Consider the following 21,189-nt stretch of genomic DNA (forward strand, 5'->3'; position numbering starts at 1 on the left):
AATGGGTGGACATAGTTATCCTGAGAATCTGTGGCTTCATTTGCTACAATCAAGATGGCTTCACATTCTGCCAAAGCAAGTTTTGTAAACTGTACATGCAAAGCAGTGATGGCTGGTAGATATCTTGGAAAAGCCTGTTCTCACATGGACAATATCCACCATTTGGCACGTTTGTCTTCAAGTATTCATTTAATTTAAGATTATCAATTTTCTGCATGAACCCCATTAAAACAGTGATCTGTGGTCATGAATGTCTCAACTAGTGCAGATGTAGCCTTTCATCTTATCAGACAGCTTTCATTAGCCCTTTTAAACATCAAGGACATGGTCATTTATATCTTGCTCTGTCCCTGCAGCAGCCTTTGCTTCACATGTAATATGGACTCTAAATGGCGATCAGTGTTGGTATGCCTTGCCAGAACTAGAGTCACATTGCATGATGATTCGAACAGTTTGCCACCATCTGCATGCAAGCTTCCTTCAGTGTACTGCCTTACATGATCCATAGCTGAAATATTCCTAGCTTTATGGAAGTTTCTTTCACTCATCATCTTCAAACAGCATTGACTGCAGTGCCCCTAGCTGGTTGAAAGAAAGCGCCGAAACCTTCTCACTTCCCTAGCTCATGCCTCATTACATTTACAGAGCTTGTGTCGCTGGCTCAGTGCCTCATTAGTATTCTTGGTGAAACCAGGTGCTCTGAGTGCAGGGATTGCTGCCCTTTCCTTTGTGCCCTGGTTTTTTTTCCAGGTGATTCTGCACCAGAATCCTGGGAATCACTGTTTTAATGGGGTTCACAGAAACAGATTTTTTTGTGGTTTCTGCAAAAAATGCGAAATCATGAACAGGGTAGATCTCTACCTATGAGACACTAACAACTATTAATAATAGAAAAGATAAAGAAGAAGAACAAACCTGATAACATTTTCTTAACACCCATTTTCTTCAGTAGAACCTAAAAATGCTCATCTCTCAGCAGAAGCAGGCCCTCCTTTGACGGCGAATGAACAACCTGCACATTGTTTAAGCATTTCAGCAATTTAGGTATAAATATCTAAATACATTCTTGTTCATATATACAATTTGTGTAAGGAAAGCAGCATCCATCTACTTATTACTTTACTTCTGACTTCTGTTGATGGTGCTGAATATCTTTGGTGAAATTCATAGACTCATAGAGAAATAGGGCTGAAAGGGACCCCCATAGCCCATCTTATCCATTTCTCTGCCTAAGGCAGGATTATCCCAAACCAAATCATCCCTTAAAAATCCATAATTTAACTTTATCATAAAGCTACAGCCAACCATGACCCAAACACAAGACATAACATCCTAACCAGCCACAGGTCAAGCAGAGGGACCATGGTAGCCAGTGTCCAGCTTCTGTAAAGTTTGCTAATATATACTCAAGAGACTATGGGTAGAGGGCCATGACACCTGATACAGAGGAAGACAAAAACCCCTACAGTCCCATGGCTTTACTAACTTTTTCACCTAAATTGTTTTCTCTCCTCCTTCACAACTACCCTTGTCCTTGCTAATAGTATTTTTTTGCCATTTTCAATGAATCCCAAGTCCAAAACCATTAACACATTTGTTATCCCCAGATCCCCTTAGGACCACTCTCCCTCTATTATCCTTTTCCCCTCTGTTTTGCCAGAGTGGGGAGTACATGAAGTGTTTTGAGATGAGAATAGAGGAAATATATTATTTTTAAAATGTGAGAATTTCTGATAGCAGTATTTTGGATGAAACGCATAGAACTGGAATTAGTACCAGAAAGGAGGGAGAGTGACAAAATGGAACATTTAAAAATAATGTTAGGGTAGGGAGTCTCAGTTCCTTTTCAGACTACCTGCAGGACTGCTTTACAGGTGGTTTCAAGCAGGTAGAACCATATATATACACAGAGCTCTCTTGTGTGTGATTCTGAAAAGGTGGAGGGGTTTACCTGTGAAGTGCAGCCCACCAGTCTATGGCAATTAGGCTGATAATACTTGATATGACAGCTTACTATGCCAAAGATGGAAAGCTGTCAGGAATGACTGTCAGGATTTACTTTTATCATGTTAGTGTTTATGTGCAGGAAGAATTGATCAAATGTAAAATCAAAAACTTCAAAAATAAACTTCAGGAAAGGTTAGCTTTTGTTGCTTCTGATGACTGAGAAGATGGTTGAGAGAAGAATCTGGTTTGTGTGATCGTGTATGGACACATAATGCTTCTAACTAAAAAAGGCCACAGACAAATGCTGAGAAGCTATTTATAATATTTTTACAAATTTTTTTCTATATATAGTTATACAGGATTTTTCAAGAGGCCACTGAAACACAAAGACACTCAAACTTCTCCCCCCATCACTGCTTCTAGCTGTATTTAGTCACTAATGTAGAAAGATATACTTGTGTGTATGTAGATATACACACCCTTCGTCAGGCATAGGGAGAGTCTGCTGGTGTTATGTGTTCTCCATGGTGGAATAGAAGCCAGTATGCAAAATGCAGGTCTGTGAAAATGCAAATGTGTGGTAGTGAGGATCGGAGGGAATGGGAGACAATAAGTAGGAGACAGGTAGGTGGTGGGAGGAAGCCGGGAATGTTGAACTGGTGACAGAATGTAGCTGGTAAAATTCTCACACCTATTGTCTCCCATTTCCTCTGATCCTCATTACCATACATTTGCATTTTCACAGACCTCCATTTTGCATACTGGCTTCTATTCCACCATGGAGGACACAACACCAGCAGACTCTCCCTATGCCTGAAGAAGGGCGTTTATGCCCGAAAGCTTGCAAAAGAGTGACTTTTCCAAGTGTTTAGTTGGTCTAATAAAAGATATCAGATTCACCCAAAGAACCTTTTCTGCCTATGTTCTTAGACCAACATGGCTGCAACCAACAACTCTATATATAGGCAGACAAGATTCTTTGGGTGAATCTGATGTCTTTAATTAGACCAATTTAAATAGTTGAGAAAAATTTTTTGGCAATCTTTTGGGTTCAAAAACCCTTCATCAGGCTGAGGAAAGTTTCTGCAGTTGGTGTGTGCTCTTCCTGGATGGGATGAACAGTAAAGAAGCCAGAGGCTGGGCTGGTATGCATGTGAGACAGTGAAGGTCAGTGGTCAGTGATGATGTAAACTAAGGAGTCAGTAGGTGAGAGACAAGCTGCGTGGTGGGGGGAGAAGAGGGATGAATGTAGCAGTTAAATAATGGAGAGGTACCTGGGGAGTCAGATGTCAGGCAGGTTATAATGTGTCATAATATGTCTATATTTAGTCCATGATTTTTTGTATCCAGGAAGTTGATGAAGTGAAGTTCATAGGCTCATCTCTGAAAATTGTTTTGTAGTTTCCCTTTGAGAATTAGAACTGAGAGATTGGAGAGTGAGTTGTTTTCTTGTGAGAAATGTGCCCCCACAGGTAATTGGGTATTCCTGTCTTTGAGAGGTTTCCGGTGTGCATTCATTCAGGCGCACAGTTGTTGTTTGGTCTTTCCTATGTATTTTCCATCAGGGCATTTGGTGCATTGGATGAGATATATGACATTTCTGGAGATGCAGCTGTAAGATTCAGGAATGCTGATGGCTCTGTTGTGGGGTGTATAGTAACTGTGGGGGTGATAGAGATGTGCTGGCGGTTTTGCATTTCTTGTCCTGGCGTGGTCTGGATCCATTCAGTTGTTCTGGGCCTGAGGAATTTTGCTTCTGGTGATGAAGTTTGCAAGGTCCAGTGCTTGTTTGAAGGCTAGGATGGGTGGCTCTGGAAAGATCTCTTAAAGAACAGGGTCTCTTTCTAGCATGGGTTGCAATTGTTTGAGGATTTTCTGTATGGGTTCAAGGGAGAGGTGATATGTCATAACCAGCGGTGTACGATTCATGGTGGGTTTTATTCTGTACTGCAGCAATTCTTCATGTGTTATCCGGGTGGTTCTTTCAGACATACGATCTATCTCTCTGGAGGAGTGTCTTTGTTGGGTGAAAGCCATTTTAAGATTGGTGAGCTGGCAATCCTGGGTGTTCTCCTCAGTGCAAATTCAGTGGTATCTGAGGGCTTGGCTGTATATCACAGCTTTCTTGCTGGTTCTGTGCAGATATGTCTGTTGGTCTGTGGTTTCTTGTATAACGTCAGTCTGTATTTTACCATTCTAGATACTGATCTTTATGTCTAAAAAGGAGATGCTGGTGCTGAAGTATTCAAGAGATAGTCAGATAAAGGGATGATGACTGTTGAATTTCTGATGGAACTGAATCAGAGATTGAAGGTTTTCAGTCCAAATAATGAAGATGTCATCAATATATCTTAAGTATAGCAAGGGTTTGATGGTATAGTCCTTGAGGAAATCTTCTTCCAGGTGGCATATAAAAAGGTTGGCATACTGTGGGGCCACTTTGGTGCCCATAGCTGTGCCCATGATCTGGAGGAAGTGTTGATTATTAAAAGTGAAATTGTTGTGTGTGAGGATGAAGTGTATATGGTCAGTAATACCTTTGAGTCTGTACTCTGAGTAGTAATCTTGCTCTTATAGACATATAAGGCAGGCTTCGATGCCATCATGGTGTAGGATGCTGGTATATAAGCTGCTAGCCTCCATGGTGGCTAGGAGGGTGTTGTTGGGAAGGGGGTCTATGTTTTTAAGTTTCTGTAGAAAGTCTGTAGTGTCTTGGCGAGAACTTGCTGTTTGGGTGAGAAGTGGTGTTAGGATTGGTTCGACTTATATTTATAAGTACTATCCTGCTGCAGAGTTAATTAGTTTGCTGCAGCCTAATAGGGGCACAAGTGTAGATGCAACATGTTTACCATGAAGCTAATTAGTCTACTCCACAGCAAACATCTCATGTCCACACACCCACTTTTGAAGAACCTGGTGTTGGTCATTATCAAAAAGAAGAGTGGAATAGATGGACCAATAGTCTGGTAGAGTACAGAAACAATAGGCATTGCTGTATGTGATAGCAAAACACATAGGTATTATCATTTTATAAAGCTGCATCTATGTGAGCAGTAGGCTGCACAGTTGTTACTGCACAGTACCATTGCTGCAGTTTTTTTTCTGATGCAACTGCACAGTAGCAATGAGCTACTATTTAGTAGCTCATTACTACTGCATAGTATAATCGCCGCATGGTTAGTGCCTGGTAGTGCTACTGTGCAGTAGCTTGTTGCTATTGTGAAGTAGTGTCTCATATAGACAAATCCTAAATGATGGAAATATGAATTAAACTAGGCATTTCCATGGCCCCTATCGCTCTATCTTTGAGTGGCAAGAGCTCAGGTTCAAAGAGATTAGGCAATATATCTATGGTTCCATAACAAATACCTGACAAAACTGGAAGGAAACCAAGATTTTCTGCTTCTCAGTTGTAATCCTTTTACACGCACAGTCTAGAGATTCAGTTCTGCTAGTTACATAAACAGCAGCTGGTAACTACTTTAGGTGAAAGTTTAATTAAAAACTCATTCAAGAAGAATACGGGGGAAATTGGCAAAATGTGTGCTAAAAATTGTCTGCCAGTGCTTAAATTCTGAAGAAGACCCAGTAAAATAATGTAAATCATAATTAACTATAGCAGAAGGATAATGTACGAGACAATTTCTAATTCAAATTTGTCCTGAGTGGGCCATAAAAGGATTAATTATATATCAGCATAGGAAAAGTCTGGAGAGTTGTGGGTAGAAGAGGGACATGTGTCCTGTTGTGGGAGAGGTGTCTGTGTTCCAAACCAAAGGAGCAATATGCATGAATCAAGAATATTCTAGAAGCCAAGTTAAGCCATAAAATGAGAACTCATATTGAAAGTCCATATGGCTGAGTGCAGGTTGTGATACTTAAAGTTCAGTACACAAAAGCTTTATAACAGCCCCCATGGTTGCACCTACACTGACAAAAAGGGGATTTGTTAGCAAATGATTCACTGAGAGTTACATTAACCAGGAATATCATGCAGTGTAAATAGTTCAAGCAGCTATGGGGATACATATGCTACATTGACAAGGAAGGAAGAGAAAGGGACCCACTTGTCAAGTTCTTATTGCCATATGAGGACACATGTAGAGTAGTTCTAATTTTTGGGTTGCTTTCATAATCCAGGTCCTCCTATCTATTTAGGGACTTTTACCAGGGAAAGACATTTTTTAGAATCTTTCTTGCCAATACAAAAGGCAGTCTCACCAGAACAACTAAGGATTGGAAGGAGAAAATCTTCTTGAAAGGAGAGGGAATGGGCATGGGAGGGCCAGTTGAGGCCCCCATGGTGGAAGTGAATAGGGCCCCAGGGTGGGTTGTGGGATGCTCGGAGCCTGGGCAGCTCAGCCAGGGATGCAGGAGGGGGGGAGAGGGGGCTCCTGCTGTTGTGTACACACCTGGGGCAGGCACATGGGGTACATGCCCCTCCAGACCTGTGGGGTGGAGGCAGGCTGCCACTGTGGGATGGGCTCTGCAGTCTGCTTCTGGTGCCCCAAGAGTGGCACAATGCCACATGCCTCCTGTGCATTGGTTCAGGCAGTGGGAGGAACATGGTGTCTTGGCCTTCTTGGCATGCTGGCAGCAGGGTGCAGACCTCAGTCCACAACAGCAACCCGCCTCCACTCTGCAAACAGATCTGTGGGGCACGTGCATGGTGCCTGCCCTGGGGGTGTGTGCAGTGGTGGGAGCCCCCCTCCGCCCCCCCGGATGAGACTCCCAGGCACCAACTGTCCCATGACCTGCCCTGGGGCCTTATTCACCCCAGCTCCTGTCCCTTTCTCTTCCCTACTCCCACCCTCACTACAGGAGCCTCAGTCTGCACCCCTAGCCCTTCCCCACAACAGGCTTACCTGCTGGTGGGGTGGGGTGGGGTGGGGTGCATGAATGCGCACACACTCACCCAGCCCTCTCCCCAATCATATTTTCTTCCTCTGCCTATGTGCAGGGGTGGCTGCACCCCAGTCCCACTTCCCTGCCTCAACTGGGACAGGCAGACCATGCTAAAGGAGCAGCAGCTAGGGACTTTTTTATAGTCCCCAAATCAGGTAAGAACTTCCTTTCTTCTCGCCCTCCTTCCCCTACATGTTCAGCAGTACATGTCCTCCCCACTTTTACCCTCCTGCTTCTCCCCTCTTACTCCAACTTTCACTGCTGCCACTGTCTCTGCTCTCTCCAGCCGCCCTGGAAGCAGAAAGAAGCTCCTGTCCTACTCTAGCCAGAGTATGCAGGGAGCTGGGGTCAGCCCAGGGTGGCAGCAACAGTGGCAGCAGGCAGGTTCCCACCCCCTGACCCTTCTCCCAGACTGGTGAAAAAGACCCCGGGCAGGCTGAACAGGGAGGGGGAATATGCCAGCTGCTGCTGTTGCTGTCCTGGGCTGATCCTGACTTCCCACACAGTCTGATTTTTCACACAGCCTGGTTCAAGCAGGGCAGGAATGACTCTGGACCTCCCCCAGGGCAGCTGGAAACAGTGGGGACAATGCCAGCAGCAGGAGGGGAAGGAGGAATGGGAGAGGATGGGAGGGGATCTGCCTCTGAGCATAGAGGAGGTGGGAGGGGGGAAAATTCCAACCTGATTCAAGGACTTGGAGTCCATGGCTACTGGTCCCACGGCATTGTTTGAAAGAGGGATTGTGACCACACCACTGCACCCCCTCTGGATCCAACCCTGCATAGGAGCAAACATATATTACTGCTCCCAGCCCTGCCTGCCTAGCCTAAGACTTATAACAGTGTCATTATATATTGTCGTATTATATAGTGTCATAAATGGACCAACAGAATATTGCATCTTATCATTGTTTATAAGTTTGCCATATTTGTTTGAATACAAGAGGAAAATTCCCCCTCCCCGAAACAGCATGGGGAGAAAAGCCCCTCATCTTACATTTTCATACAAGAAAGTCTCATTAAATACAGTGCCTATCATTAAACTGATGCCAAAAGCAGCATGTGATCAGAAGTGGAAATCAATGATGAAGTTGATTAAATGCAGCATATGCTGAACATAACTATAAAACATATGGTCCATATTGGGCAAATATACTAGGCACCTATATACATGCTGGACGTCAGCTCTGACATGCTAGTTAGCATGCATCAGAGCAGACTCAGTTAACTAAGTCTCCTGGAGCATGATAATTAGCATGCTTCAGCAACCTTTGCATCACATTTATTCAGTGTTCCTGAGCTTCAAAATGGTGGCAGGGGTGCATTAACTAAATTGAATTGAACGAGCTTTAGTTAAAGCACGCCCACTGCCTTTTGAAATACAGGACACTGAATACATGTGACGCTGCAGGTAGTTTAATTAAAGTGGCTCTTAGAGCCACTCTAATTAAAGTGCTCCCCACCCTCCCACACACACACCAGAGTACCAGAGTATGTGTAAAAACACCCACTGATTTTTTTGTTTTTTGAAATTTCATGTCTTGGGCCAAATCAATTACAAATTCTATTGACTGAGCATAGCTCAATCATTCAAGTCTGTGTGGCACTCCCACCAGCAAGTTTCCTACCTCCCAGACTCTTCAGTTTGGGGCTTCAGATATTCCAAAATCCATGGCAGGTGATCTATGTACAAGCCCCAAGCCCAGAAGCCTTGGAGTCCCTGGAAGCCGGATGTTCCCTCGTCTTACTTGCCCCTGGTGAAAAGGCCAAAGGATCAAGCTAGAGGGAAAGGCCAAGAGTAATGCTCTATCACCATAAACTGTGTAGTCAAGATCTTCACGTTTGGAGGCATTCGTACACTCTTGCAGGGGTCTCAGGTCTCCACTCTCACACCAGGTCATTTAAAGCTGAGAAGAACGGTATCTTCCCTTCCAAAAAAATAAAACACCCCAGCCCAAAAATCACCTCATAGGGGTATCTCCCTTGCCAGGTAAGTATACTGTTGGGAACTTTTTTTAAAATGAATTTTTATTAAAAACACATGTTTCATCCTAACTTACAAAGATTCATATATTGAGCCTCCTTGTTTTACCAAGACTTCATAGCGCATAAACCACTACACATCAAAAACATACGGATACATATATTAAATCCTATTTATATTAAGTAACATATATCAGCCTCCCACAAAAACCAAACCCTTACCGAAACCTTTTTCTTCCTACAGAACCCCACAAAATAACTGTTATCTCAGCAGCCACCTGAAACTCTCTGCCCATCTCATCAGTCTCTTTGCTGGTTTAGTGAAACAAGAGCATCTCATCCTATTTCCTCCACTGCTTCTCCACCTCTACCTTGCTGATCCCTCTCTTGTCCCAATTGACGTAGTATTTCAGTTCATGCAGCACCAGGTTCAGACACACTTTCAGTAAAGCTAACCCCTTAAATGTCCAGAGGTTTATTACTTTCCATAAACTAGTTTTAACACATGCTAATAAAGGCCTTAATAATGTTTCCTCCAGTCCCCTTCGTATGAATTCATATAGTACCATCTCCCACACTTCTTTCTTTTTTTCTTTCTTTCATATGGCTTTAGGAGAAAGAGCTATGGTAAAAGCTTTAATTCCAAATTCCTCAACCAGACCATGCACTTTTGGGAAGTGAGTGTAACTCCAGGATTCATAGATTCATAGATTCATAGATGCTAGGGTCGGAAGGGACCTCAATAGATCATCGAGTCCGACCCCCTGCATAAGCAGGAAAGAGTGCTGGACCTACATTACCCCAGCTAGATACACATCCAACCTTCTCTTGAAGACCCCCAGGGTAGGGGAGAGCACCACCTCCCTTGGGAGCCCGTTCCAGACCTTGGCCACTCGAACTGTGAAGAAGTTCCTCCTAATATCTAATCTAAATCTGCTCTCCTCCAGCTTGTGGCCATTATTTGAGGATGTTGCCCTCAAACTTGCATCTGGGGCAAGATGTTATAATGTGCTCCATGGTTTGGGGAGGGTTTCCACAGTCACATCCAGGCAAGGTTTTTAGATGCCACTTGTACATCAGGTGGCCACACTGGCCACGTCCAGTGTATATCCTATTACGGGGTTGTCCACATGCTCCGTGGAAGGTTGAAGCCTTTTTGTTGCATTGTTGGGTCAGAAACAAGGTTTTTATTTTGGAAAGTGTTTTCCACCCACACTTTCCTTTTTTCCCACACTAATGACAAGTTTATTTTGGTGACACAGAAAGCAGCAGACCCTTTCCCATACCCGCTTTGCATATGTACACTCCCAAAACATGTCCCACTGTTTCTTCTTCCCTGCACCTCTCCCTTGGGCACCTTGATGAGCCTGTCAAGCCCTATCTGTGTTGAACTTCTTTTACTGGCAAGATATATCTTACGACCCCCCACTCTTGGTCAGCAAGTTTGTATTTTAGTTGTTTACCTGCCACCACTGCTGACACCTTTACTTGTCCTTCTGTGAAGTTTCTCACCAGTGTCATCCTGTGTCTTTTCCTTACCGCCTTCTTCAGTTTCTTACGATCATTCAGGACCTCCAGCCTTACCTTCCCTGTTTTGTACCTCTGCATGAACCCTTCCACCTGATATAATGAATCAGCAGTGACTAGAAGACAAACAATCCCAAGCTGGCAGCCCCCATCTCTCTTGCTTTGTATAAGGCAACAATTCTCTTCTGGCATTTCAGAAAAATATACATATTTCCCTGTGTGTCTGTTGCCACATCAATGGGAATACAATTCCCGTATATAGAATAATCAGCAGTAGCACAACCTTAAACCCCACCATGTTTGTGGCAAAGGACAGCATTATTCTGGACCATAATCAAAGTATTTGCTGTAGCCTTGCTCTCACCTTTTCCCATGCCTTATTACCTTTTCCCTTTGTGTCCATTGAGGTCTCAAGCACCCTAATTTCTCTCTCTGTTATTTGAAGGCCCAGCTTCTTCAAGTACCTACAATATCCTACTCCTATTATCATGTTTTTTGATCTGTGATCTATTTAGTTTAGCCCCCATCACTTCTCCATACTCTGAGCTAGGCTTTAGCCTCGTTTCCATTGAAAGTCTATCATGAATGATGCATGACCCCAGAGGCTGGAGGGGGCATGGTGAGTGCTCACAGGTGGCGGTGGCAGTGACAACAGCAGGGGCATGGTGGTGGCAAATGGGGAGCTTCAACAGGCTCCCAGGCAAGCTCTGACTGGTAGTAGGCGACCACCTGTAGACACCGCCAACGGCACTGGCAGCAGCAGCCAGTGGTAAGCTGTGACTGCCTGCAGACACCGCTGGCAGCATTAGCCACGCTTCTTTCAGGGGGTGCACTGTCAATCTCAGAGGGTGTACATGTACCCATGTGCACCCCCTGCGCATCACCAGTTAAGCCCATCTCTAAACACTACATTTATATCATCCATGTATAGTATATATTTTAGCAGATTGCCTTCTGGTATCTTTAGTCCGTGCACTTCTTGTCTCTTTTTTTTCTTGATGCTAACAGTTCCATGCTGCACACAAATGGTAGTGGTAAGAGGCGGCACCCTTATCTTATTAATTTGGACTTGACTCTCTGCTTCTCTATACCTTATCCAACATATACATTTCTCTGGGATCCCTATCTTTCCTAGAACTTTGGATATGTAATTATGATCCACTCTGTCATGCTTTTTCTAAATGTAAGTTTGGTATAACTGTGTTTGTTTTCATTTTTTGGATGTGGGACAGTGTATCTCTGATCACTGTGATTGCTTCAGAGATCTTTCTACATGGTACTATGCATACTTGGTCTTCATGTATTATCTTCTGGAGGTTTTCCCTCATCCTCAAAAGTAGTGTCTTAGCCATTAACTTACAGTCCATATTATGGAGCATAATAGATCTCCATTTTTTCAGGAGTTCCTTCTCCCCTTTCTTGAAGACTAAGATCACAATGACTCTTGTAAAAACTTCTCCTTACTTCTCCTGTTCCCACTATTTCCTCAAATACTTCTACTATATCCCTCCTGACCGAAGCCCAAAACTTCTCATAAAATTCCATAGGCTGTCCTGGTGATTTCCCTCTTTTAAAGGTTTTTAAACATTCCTCAACTTCCTTTGAGCTTATCTTTTCTTCCATCTTCTTTGCTTCCCCCTAATCTACTTTCTCCTTAACCTTTTCCAAGAAATCCTTCACCTTCTTCCTGTCTGTTTCCTTCTTCTGGTATAGCTTTTCAGAAAATCTTCTCATCACCTCCACGACTTCTCCTGCTCTTCCCATGCTGCCTTAAGCTTTCCTTTTGCTGCCTTCACTCTGACCAACAAGTATTGGAACCACTCTGTTTTCTCCCACCCAGTGTGCTTGTGCTAAAAACATTTTCTCTCTCACCTCTTTTAAACCAGGTTTCTAACTCTTGCCTTATTTATTCTAGCTCTTCTCATACCTGTCTTCCCTTTCCAAGTTCCTTGAGCAGCTCCTACATCTTTCCTTGCCGCTCTCTCAGCTCTTTCATTCATTTCCCTGTGCATCTTTGGCCTTCTTTCCTGAAGAATTCTCCCATCCTCTTCTTCACCATCATACACCATTCTCTGGTACTCCCAAAATATTTCATAAGTGTTCCACCGCCCTTCATACTGTCTTGTGTATGCTTGACATATATCTTCATCTTGTAACAGCTGCAAATTTAATTTCCACAGTTCCTTCCCTGTCATGGGGCTCTTACCAAGATTCATTTCTACCTTCAGTATTCAGTGAGGAACCTATGATACCCCTGCCTCTGCTTTACAAATAGTGCATTTTAAGGAATCCTGGCACTCTGCTGCTCTGTACCTCATCCCTTTTCGTCTGTAGCACGCTGTGAGGAGAAAGTGTGCAGATAGGTGCCACACTCTTCCACATTTGCTGTACCATTTTGATTGCCTATTGTACATCATAAAACTGCAGTGTGCCCCAATTTGGATCACTGGCAGGAGGTGCAGCACCCCACCTGGGCTCCACTTGTCTGCTTATAACACTTACTTGCACCCTCCAAGACCCCATCTAGATACCATATTTATCCCTTACTTTCTCTAACATGACCCATTTGGATATACTTGTTTATCCATTTGTATATTTCTTCTGCCTCTGGAAATCCATGTACATTTGAACTATAATCACTCTTTCTCTTGACTTTTCCCCTGCTATGAACTGTATCCCTCTTAATTCCTTCCTCCCACATTTCTCTGCATATCTCTTCCAAAAGTTCTCATACCCTTCTTCCTCCCAGTAAGTCTGTTCTCAACGCTTTCAGTTTGAGACAGCAATCCGGCTGGTGAAATGCTCTGCCTGCACCTCCAAAATCTCAAACAGTACCTTTTCCAGGCAATCATATCAGTTTGTTGTCAATCCTATTCATAGCCTCCCATCACCAGTTAAATTTGCCTTTATTCACAGCCTCCACTCCTCTCTAGTTTGTCTCAATGCCTGTTCCATGTTTTCCCACTGTGCCATTCCTGGTGGGCTGGGCTGTTGTTGTGCTTCTGTTATCCTCTGCTTTCACCCAGCATACCTTCTCCTGCTGCTCCTACTCTGCCTCCTACTCTCCTTTCTTCTGGTGTTGTCATTGTCATCATTGCTGCCTCCACCATTGCTCCCATTGTCACCTTCTTTCCTCTTTTCTTCTCCACCCTCATCCACTCTACATTTGTGTCCAGATATTCATTTCCCCTCTTCAACTGTTTTTCTACCTTATGCTTACTTACCATGACTATCATTATTTTGAGTTTTGAGTCTCTCTTTTCACACCCCAGTGTTCAGTCAATTCTTTCCTCTGCCTTTAAGGCATAGATCAGGCTTTTAATTCCAACAAGGATGGATTAGGGTAGCCTATCTTAATAAGAGATACAATAGTGTCCATTGTGCTCAGTTCCTGTCAGTGCCAACTATTTTTCCAGTCATGGTGAGCCTCTACATCGAATACATTTCAACTTCTTATTCACTCCCATAGTTGAGTTGCACCTTTCTTTCCCATTTCCAATCATTCCTGTTTTACCAGCCTTAAATATCTGTCATGCATCACCAAATGAGGATCCAATCTGTGCACCCAGACTCCCTCTGCCACTCTCTCAGCCTGTTGCATATGATTAATGTGGCCTTGCCCTCCAGTAACACATTCAGATGATCCTGGCCGTGTGGTATGTGGTGCCACAAACGTGTCTGTAGCACCACATACCACACAGTCTGGTGCTTTATACACTGCAAGGGTGTACAGCTTTGGGGTTTTTTTCTGTGGGTTTTTTTTTTTTGGATCCCTGGATATTCAGGAGGAATAGCCAGGGGTCCAAAAAAACCCATGGAAAAAAAACATGGGCAGTGCATGCTCAGGCAGCTCATGCTGCTGAAAAGTGGAGCTGGGCCTCCTGAACCCATACTGTGGCTGCTGGCCAGGCTCCACCCAGGAGGATCATTGTAGCTGCAGCCCTGGGAGGCCCCCAGGACTCCAGATAAGGCATCTGGGCCCAGCACAGTGCTGTCCCCAGCCTCCCCTACCACCCCTGGGGTAACTTGCTATGCACAAAAATGCACAGGGCATGGGCATTCCCCAGGTACAGGTAGCTGTAGCACAAGGTGCACCACTGCTACTTGTCCCCATCCATGATCATCTGGATGCACCCCATGACTTGGAGCCAGACCAGGTTGCCCTGTGCCTCATCTGCATATAAATTTCTGGAGGATCTCAGGATTTGTAACAACTGTTCTGGGAGTGGGAGGGAGGCATGTGCATGCTTAGGAGGCCTCAAGTGCCTCTACACTAATGCTCATAGTATGGGGAGTAAACAGGAGGAACTGTGCCTCCTGATTGTGAGTAAGAACCCAGACTTAGCAGGGCTCACAGAAACCTGGCGGGACCCTACCTATGACTGGGCGGTGGGCATTCAGGGATCCACCCTATATAAAAGAGACAGGACAGAGAGGAAATGTGGGGGGTGGGGGGTTGTGCTCTATGTCAAAGAGCACCTCACATTATCATGGACTAGCTTCAGGTTAGAGGAGGGTCCAGCAGAGACACTGTGGGTCAAACTACAAGGGGGGTATGGTGAAAGGGATCTTACGGTGGGCGTCTACTACAGACCACCCAACCAGGGGGAAGAGCTGGACCAAGACTTCTCCAGTCAGCTTATGGAGGTGGTTAGGTTAAGAGATGTTATTGTCATACGTGACCTAAACTACCCAGACATTTGCTGGGAGGAGCAGACAGCCAGGTCTGACGGTTCGCGCAGGTTCCTGGCTGTATTACAGGAATTTCACCATATCCAGGAAATACACAGCCCCACTAGGGGTAATGCCTTCCTGGACCTGGTCCTGGCCATGGGGGATGACCTGGTGAGGGGACTGCAGGTCCTTGACCACCTGGGCAATAGTGATCATCACCGCTGGATTTCACTATCCAACACAGGGTGTCAAGGGCTCACACCAAGACTAAATCCCTTGACTTCAAAAGGGCCAACTTCAATGAACTTAGGAAATGAGTGGGGGAGGCACTGAGGGCCCAGAAGGTAGAGGAGATGGGAGTCCATGAGTGATAGTCATACCTTAAAGGGTCAATCCTCCAGACCCAAAGGATAACAGTGCCTGAGAGAAGCAAGCGGGGTAAGTGTGCTCAGAAACCCCCTGGCTCAGCAAGGGCATTCAGCAATGCCTGAGGACTAAAAGTGTGGTGTACAACCAGTGGAAGGGAGGAGCTGTCACCAAGAAGGAGTACTCCTCCTTGGCCCGTGAGTGTAGGAGAGCTATTAAGAAGGCCAAGGCAGAGATGGAACTCAGGCCAGCGTTCAGGATTAAGGACAACAAAAAGTCCTTTTTCAAGTACATGGGGAGCAAGAAGAGGGCACCAGGCAATGTAGGGACCCTACAAGACACAAACAGTAATCTTGTGGCTACTCCGGACAAGAAAGTTGATATTTTTAACAGTGTCTTTGCCTCTCTTTTCTTGAACAGGGACTGGGACATCCCACCTACCAGAGGTAGGGACAATCTTGGGAATAGCTTTGTCAGGCCTTCAGTCAGTGCAGATGTAGTCAGGTAACTTCTGGAAGGGCTAGACATTTTTCAATCTGCAGGTCCAGATGGCCTCCACCCAAGGGTGTTGAGGGAGCTGGCAGGGGTCATCGCGGAGCTCTTGGCCCAACTATATGAGCATTCATGGTCACCTGGCCAGGTGCCGGGGAAACTGGCTAATGTGGTCCCAATTTTCAAGAAAGGGAGGAAAGAGGACCCAAGTAACTACAGGCTGGTAAGCCTCACTTCGGTGCTCAGGAAGATCTTGGAGAGAATCAAGGAGCACATCTGTGTGGGGTCTGCAGGGGAGATCATGCTCGGGGCAATCAGAATTGGTTCATCAAAGGCAGGTCCTGCCTGACCAACCTGATTGCCTTTTATTACGAAATAACTAAATCCTTAGGTGATGATGTTACCGTGGATGTAGTCTTTCTAGACTTTAAGAAGGCCTTTGACACTGTCTCTCACCCCATCCTCATTAATAAATTAAGAAACTGTGGCACTGGTGCCTGCACAGTTGGATGGGTAAAAAATTGGCTGATGGGGTGCACCCAGAGAGTAGTGGTGGATGGGTTTTACTCAACCTGGCGAGGTGTGAGCAGTGGGGTACCCCAGGGCTCAGTCCTCAGGCCCGCACTGTTTAACATGTTCATTAGCGACTTGGATGAGGGGGTAGAAAGCATGCTGTCCAAGTTTGCTGATGACACTAAGATGTGGGGCGAGGTGGACACACTTGAAGGGAGAGAGAGGCTGCATCCAGAAAATGGGCAGATGAGAATAGGATGGGGTTCAACATAGATAAATGCAGGGTGCTGTACTTTGGGAGAAGGAATCCACAGCAGCATGAAGGCTTGGGAGTTCCCTTCTTGAAAGCATAGAGGTGGAAAGGGATCTTGGAGCCATTATTGACTCCAAGATGAACATGAGCTGCCAATGCCACACTGCAGCCAGAAAGGCCAGCCATCTCAAGCTGGTCCAGAGAGGTGATACTCCCCCTCTATGCGACTTTGGTCAGGCTACAGTTGGAGTACTGGGCACTGTACTTCAAAAGGGATGTGCCCAGCCTGGAGAGGTTCAGAGGAGGGCAGCAGGACAGGCCCTATGAGGAGAGACCGTGGGACCTGAACCTGTTCAGCCTCAGCAAGAGGAGGCTGAGGGGGGACCTGGTGGCTGCCTACAAACTCATCAGGAGAGATCAACAGCAACTAGGTAGAGCCCTTTTCTCCCCAGCACCACCTGGGGTGACAAGGAACAATGATGATAAGCTGATGGAGAATAGGTTTAGGTTAGAGATCAGAAGGCAATTTTTTACAGTTAGGGTGGCCAATATCTGGAACCAAATTCCCAGGGAAGTGGTCCTGGCCTCTACCTTGGGCAAATTCAAGAGGAGGTTGGATGATCACCTGTCTGGGGTCTTGTGAACCCAGCATTCATTCCTGCCTGTGTCAGGGGCTCAGGCTAGATGATCTGTTCAGGTCCATCCTGACCCTAGCTACTATGAAACTATGAAGAAAACCCAGTACCAGTCATGAGTGGAGGGCTAATTAGCCCTTGGATTCTTTGTGGGGCTATCTGGAGTACACACATATACTGAGCAGTGTTGAGTGGTGGAGTCAATATGGCTTGAAACACACTTGACTCTTCTGGGATCCAGCTCAATGAACTGAATTGTAATTCTGAAACTTTCGGCTTTGAACGAATATGGTAAATAGTTTGTACTGTATATAAGTAGGTGCCAAAGTGCTGCTAAAAAGTGCGTTTTGGAGTACCGCTACTGAAACTTGTAGCAGTTTCAAAAAAGGTAAACTACATGAATTCTGGATGAACTAAGTATATGAGTCCCTGTTATAATTTCCCTATATGCAAATTACTACAGGTATGTTTATTTCCATGTCAGTGTTTTCAAATTTTCTTCTCACTTCCATGTGCTCAGGGAGAGCAGGCTCTGACAGTTAGGAGGGGGAGAAGTGGCTGCAGGAGGAAGAAGGTGGGGGAGCAGGAGGAAACCTTAGCCCCTAGATTTATATTCCCTGCTGCAGCAGTTGGAGGGGGACAAATTCTAGGCAAAACTCCAGTAATTAGATTACAAACCTGGAAAAGTATTTAAAAAAATATAATTTTCCCATATATAAAATATAATTATTGGAAAGCTATCTTATATTCAGGTAAATATGGTATCACCAGAACATCCCTGGGAAGTAGAGAACTACAATTATCTCCATGCTACAGATGGGATGTGGAGGCAGAAAGAGTTTGAAAGCTCTGCCCAGGGGCACACAGGAAATGCAAAAAACTGGACCCAGTTCTCTTGTTTCACAGCCCTGTGCCATAATAAAGTCAAAGGATTATAAAATCTTAGAAAATTAGATTTGGAAGGGACATCAAGAAGTCATCTAGTCCAACCTCCTGTTCAAAGCAGGACCATCCCCAGAGGAATTTATTTCTTTTGGTTGGTCCAGCTTTTGTTCAAAAGTTCTAATAACAGAAAAAAAAATGGAGGAAGAAGAAAAGAGTGCCTGTGTTTAACCTTGTTTGAAAGTAAGCAGCATACCCCAATCCTGCCTCCTACCTCCATTTAAATCAGGAATATTGTTCTCAAAAAGTCACTGAATTTTAAATAATTCCACTCTAGTTTTACTCTGTAATATGAACTCTCCTTATCTTCTGACCTTTTTAATGCTTTCTTTTTGGTAGAAGAATGTCCTTGCTTCTAATCTTTCTTATCATTAAGGCAACCCCCTTAAGATTTCCTGCCTCTTTTTTCTCTCTGCAATCTTTTCTCTCTAGATATCACCGGAGAGCTCACCCCTCAGACATTCCCATTATTGCTGAGAACGGAGGAGGGGGTGCTGTCCAACTCCGCCCACTTCCAGAGGAAATGTCATGAGAAAATGCTTTCTTGAGGTCTTTCCCGTTAACATGCTCTGAGAATGCTTGCTATCAATTGTGCATTTTTATGGCATTTTGACTGGAAGTAATGTGAGAATGTTCTTTCTCACATTATTTCCAGTAGAAATACCCTGAGAATATTGTTTCTTGTGATATTTCTGCAGCGAGTGTTCCAGACTGGGTATGTTTTTAACTACTAAAACGATTGGTTTTTATTCTCACTCCAGCTGAAATCTGAGACACGCTTAATGTAACTGTTTTTAAACTTTTCTTTAATCTTACTCTTATTCACATTTGAGTCAAATGAAGCTTTAATTGAAATAGCCAATTCATTTGCTTTGTACCCTCAGCCCTATCCAAACTAATTCAAAGGTTAAGAAACCCGACAAAAAGGCATTGCAGTCGCAGTACTTCTATGATTTCACTATGAGACTGAGTTGTTTCGGCTGCCCTTTCTGTTTCAAAGCAGACCTACAGTGGGATTGAATAAAACTATGGAGGAGTAGAGACCTGACAGAACAAAGACCACATACTGTAAAAAGCCATTCTAATTAAAGCTGAATGAAAACAAGAATACCATTTCTTTCAAAGTAAACTGAGTAGGCAGTTTACAGAATGCTACAACTTGGCAGTCTATACATTATTTTTAAAACTACTAGTTTAAAGGGAAATAACTCTTGGAAAGAATTGTAAGATGTGTCAAGTAGATCATCTATTTATGCCAGTTCCCCCTGATGTTGATGTTTCCCTCATGAATTATGCACTTTCAGCTGCCACTACTTACATATGTGGGCCTTCATGGCATGTTTCCCAGGACCAGCATGTGATCATAAAAAATGAACGTACACATTGCACCTTAAAAAAAGGGATGAACAAACCCAATGCCTGTGAGCGTGTCCCCATTATATTGAAAAAAATAACAGCTGTTATAAAAGAAAGACATTTATGGAAATAATATCTGCAGCCATGAAAAATCATCACCATATTTTCATTTGGAATTGCTCAATAACAGAGGAATTAGGAAACAGATTTCTATTTGGAAAAAAAAAATGAAATATTCACTCAGAGCTCTCTGATAGCCAGAAGGTGGTGCTGCATTGTAATATAGTTACAACTAGTCTGAAGGTTTGGGTCTTTGATAAACTATTCTGTTTCTTTTTTTTTAAGTACAACAGTAGGAAAGATTAAACTATCAGGGTTGTGGTGCAGAGATGTGATCAACATTGGTAAAAAAAAAAGTGAGAATTCAATTGCTTGTATAAAGCAATGCATAGTAGATAGCAATATAAACTGGTATCTTTGAGTGAAACATTTTGCTCTCATGTTTCATGTTTCTTAGTTGCTGTTTGCCTTAAGCAATTTGGTCCCCCACCTCTCCCCAACCATCTCGATTACATCAAAGGTGGTCAAAAATTATCTGTATGATCCTTCTAAGAGAGGTTCCTTCTTGTAGCTTTCTACTGAGCTTTTATTGCTATTTTTTCTGCCGTTTTCATTTGTGGTACAATAGATGATTAATGACCCAGATCCCCAATTTTGTTAAACCTTAAATTGACTGTCATGGAGCTATGCCAATTTATAACACCTGAGCAGCTTCTTGGTATTTTCTGGGATAGACTTGGTAGAAGTCAAGGAGTGGTTGTCATGGCAGGTTGTATGCTGTGATAAGACAAACAATGATTTGGTTCATGTCAGCATACTACAGAAATGGGTTTTATGCATCACAGAAACTCCTGGATGTGGGAGAACTCATTGGTAAATATTTTGAATGAGGTAACAATGATCTAGATCATTGGTACATATTCATCCCATGTCAGTGATCACTGGAAGTTCTTACCAAGTGCTGGCATTATTATTTTTATATGATAGCACCCTGAAGCTCCAGCACTGGGTGCTATCATATACAAATGGGCTCCAGGGGGTGGTGGGGAGCTGTCCCTGGCTCCAGGGACAGCCAGGACAGTTCCCTCTGCACTCCCCTCCTCCCCCCTACAGCTCAGGGATAAGCCTCAGCTCCACACAGATGGGAGCTGCCCCTGGACAGCTGGGAGCTACCCCCACCCCAAGCTCCAAGGCTTGAAGCTGCCCCCAGATCCAGGGACAGCTGCCCCCCACCCTCCCAGCTCACGGTGACCCCTGTGCTGCCTTGGCTGACTGGTCAGCATCTACACATGTGCTTCAGTGCATTAGTTTAAAGCACCATTTTCTAGTACCTGTATCTTTCGGTATTAGCAAATGGTGCTTTAATCTACTGCAGAGTAATTGCTGCACACATGTAGATGGTGACACTTTACTGTGCATCTGATTAGTCTAATGTACAGTACAGCATCTCATGTAGACGCACCCTGGTTCTGACAATGGCACTCCCAGAGAAGGAGGTAGCATTGAAGGAAATACTGCATTTGTTCCATATTAGAAA

The 21,189-nt window shown here is 44.2% G+C and overlaps 1 pseudogene; it reads right to left on the minus strand.

Annotated features, from left to right (window-relative positions):
- Positions 1 to 3,229: 3,229 nt before the first annotated feature.
- LOC149872626 (uncharacterized) lies at positions 3,230 to 4,590 on the minus strand (annotated as a pseudogene).
- Positions 4,591 to 21,189: the final 16,599 nt, after the last annotated feature.

Source organism: Crocodylus siamensis, chromosome 1 (genome assembly GCF_052110815.1).
Source record: "Crocodylus siamensis isolate JL-2025a chromosome 1, ASM5211081v1, whole genome shotgun sequence".
NCBI lineage: Eukaryota > Metazoa > Chordata > Crocodylia > Crocodylidae > Crocodylus > Crocodylus siamensis.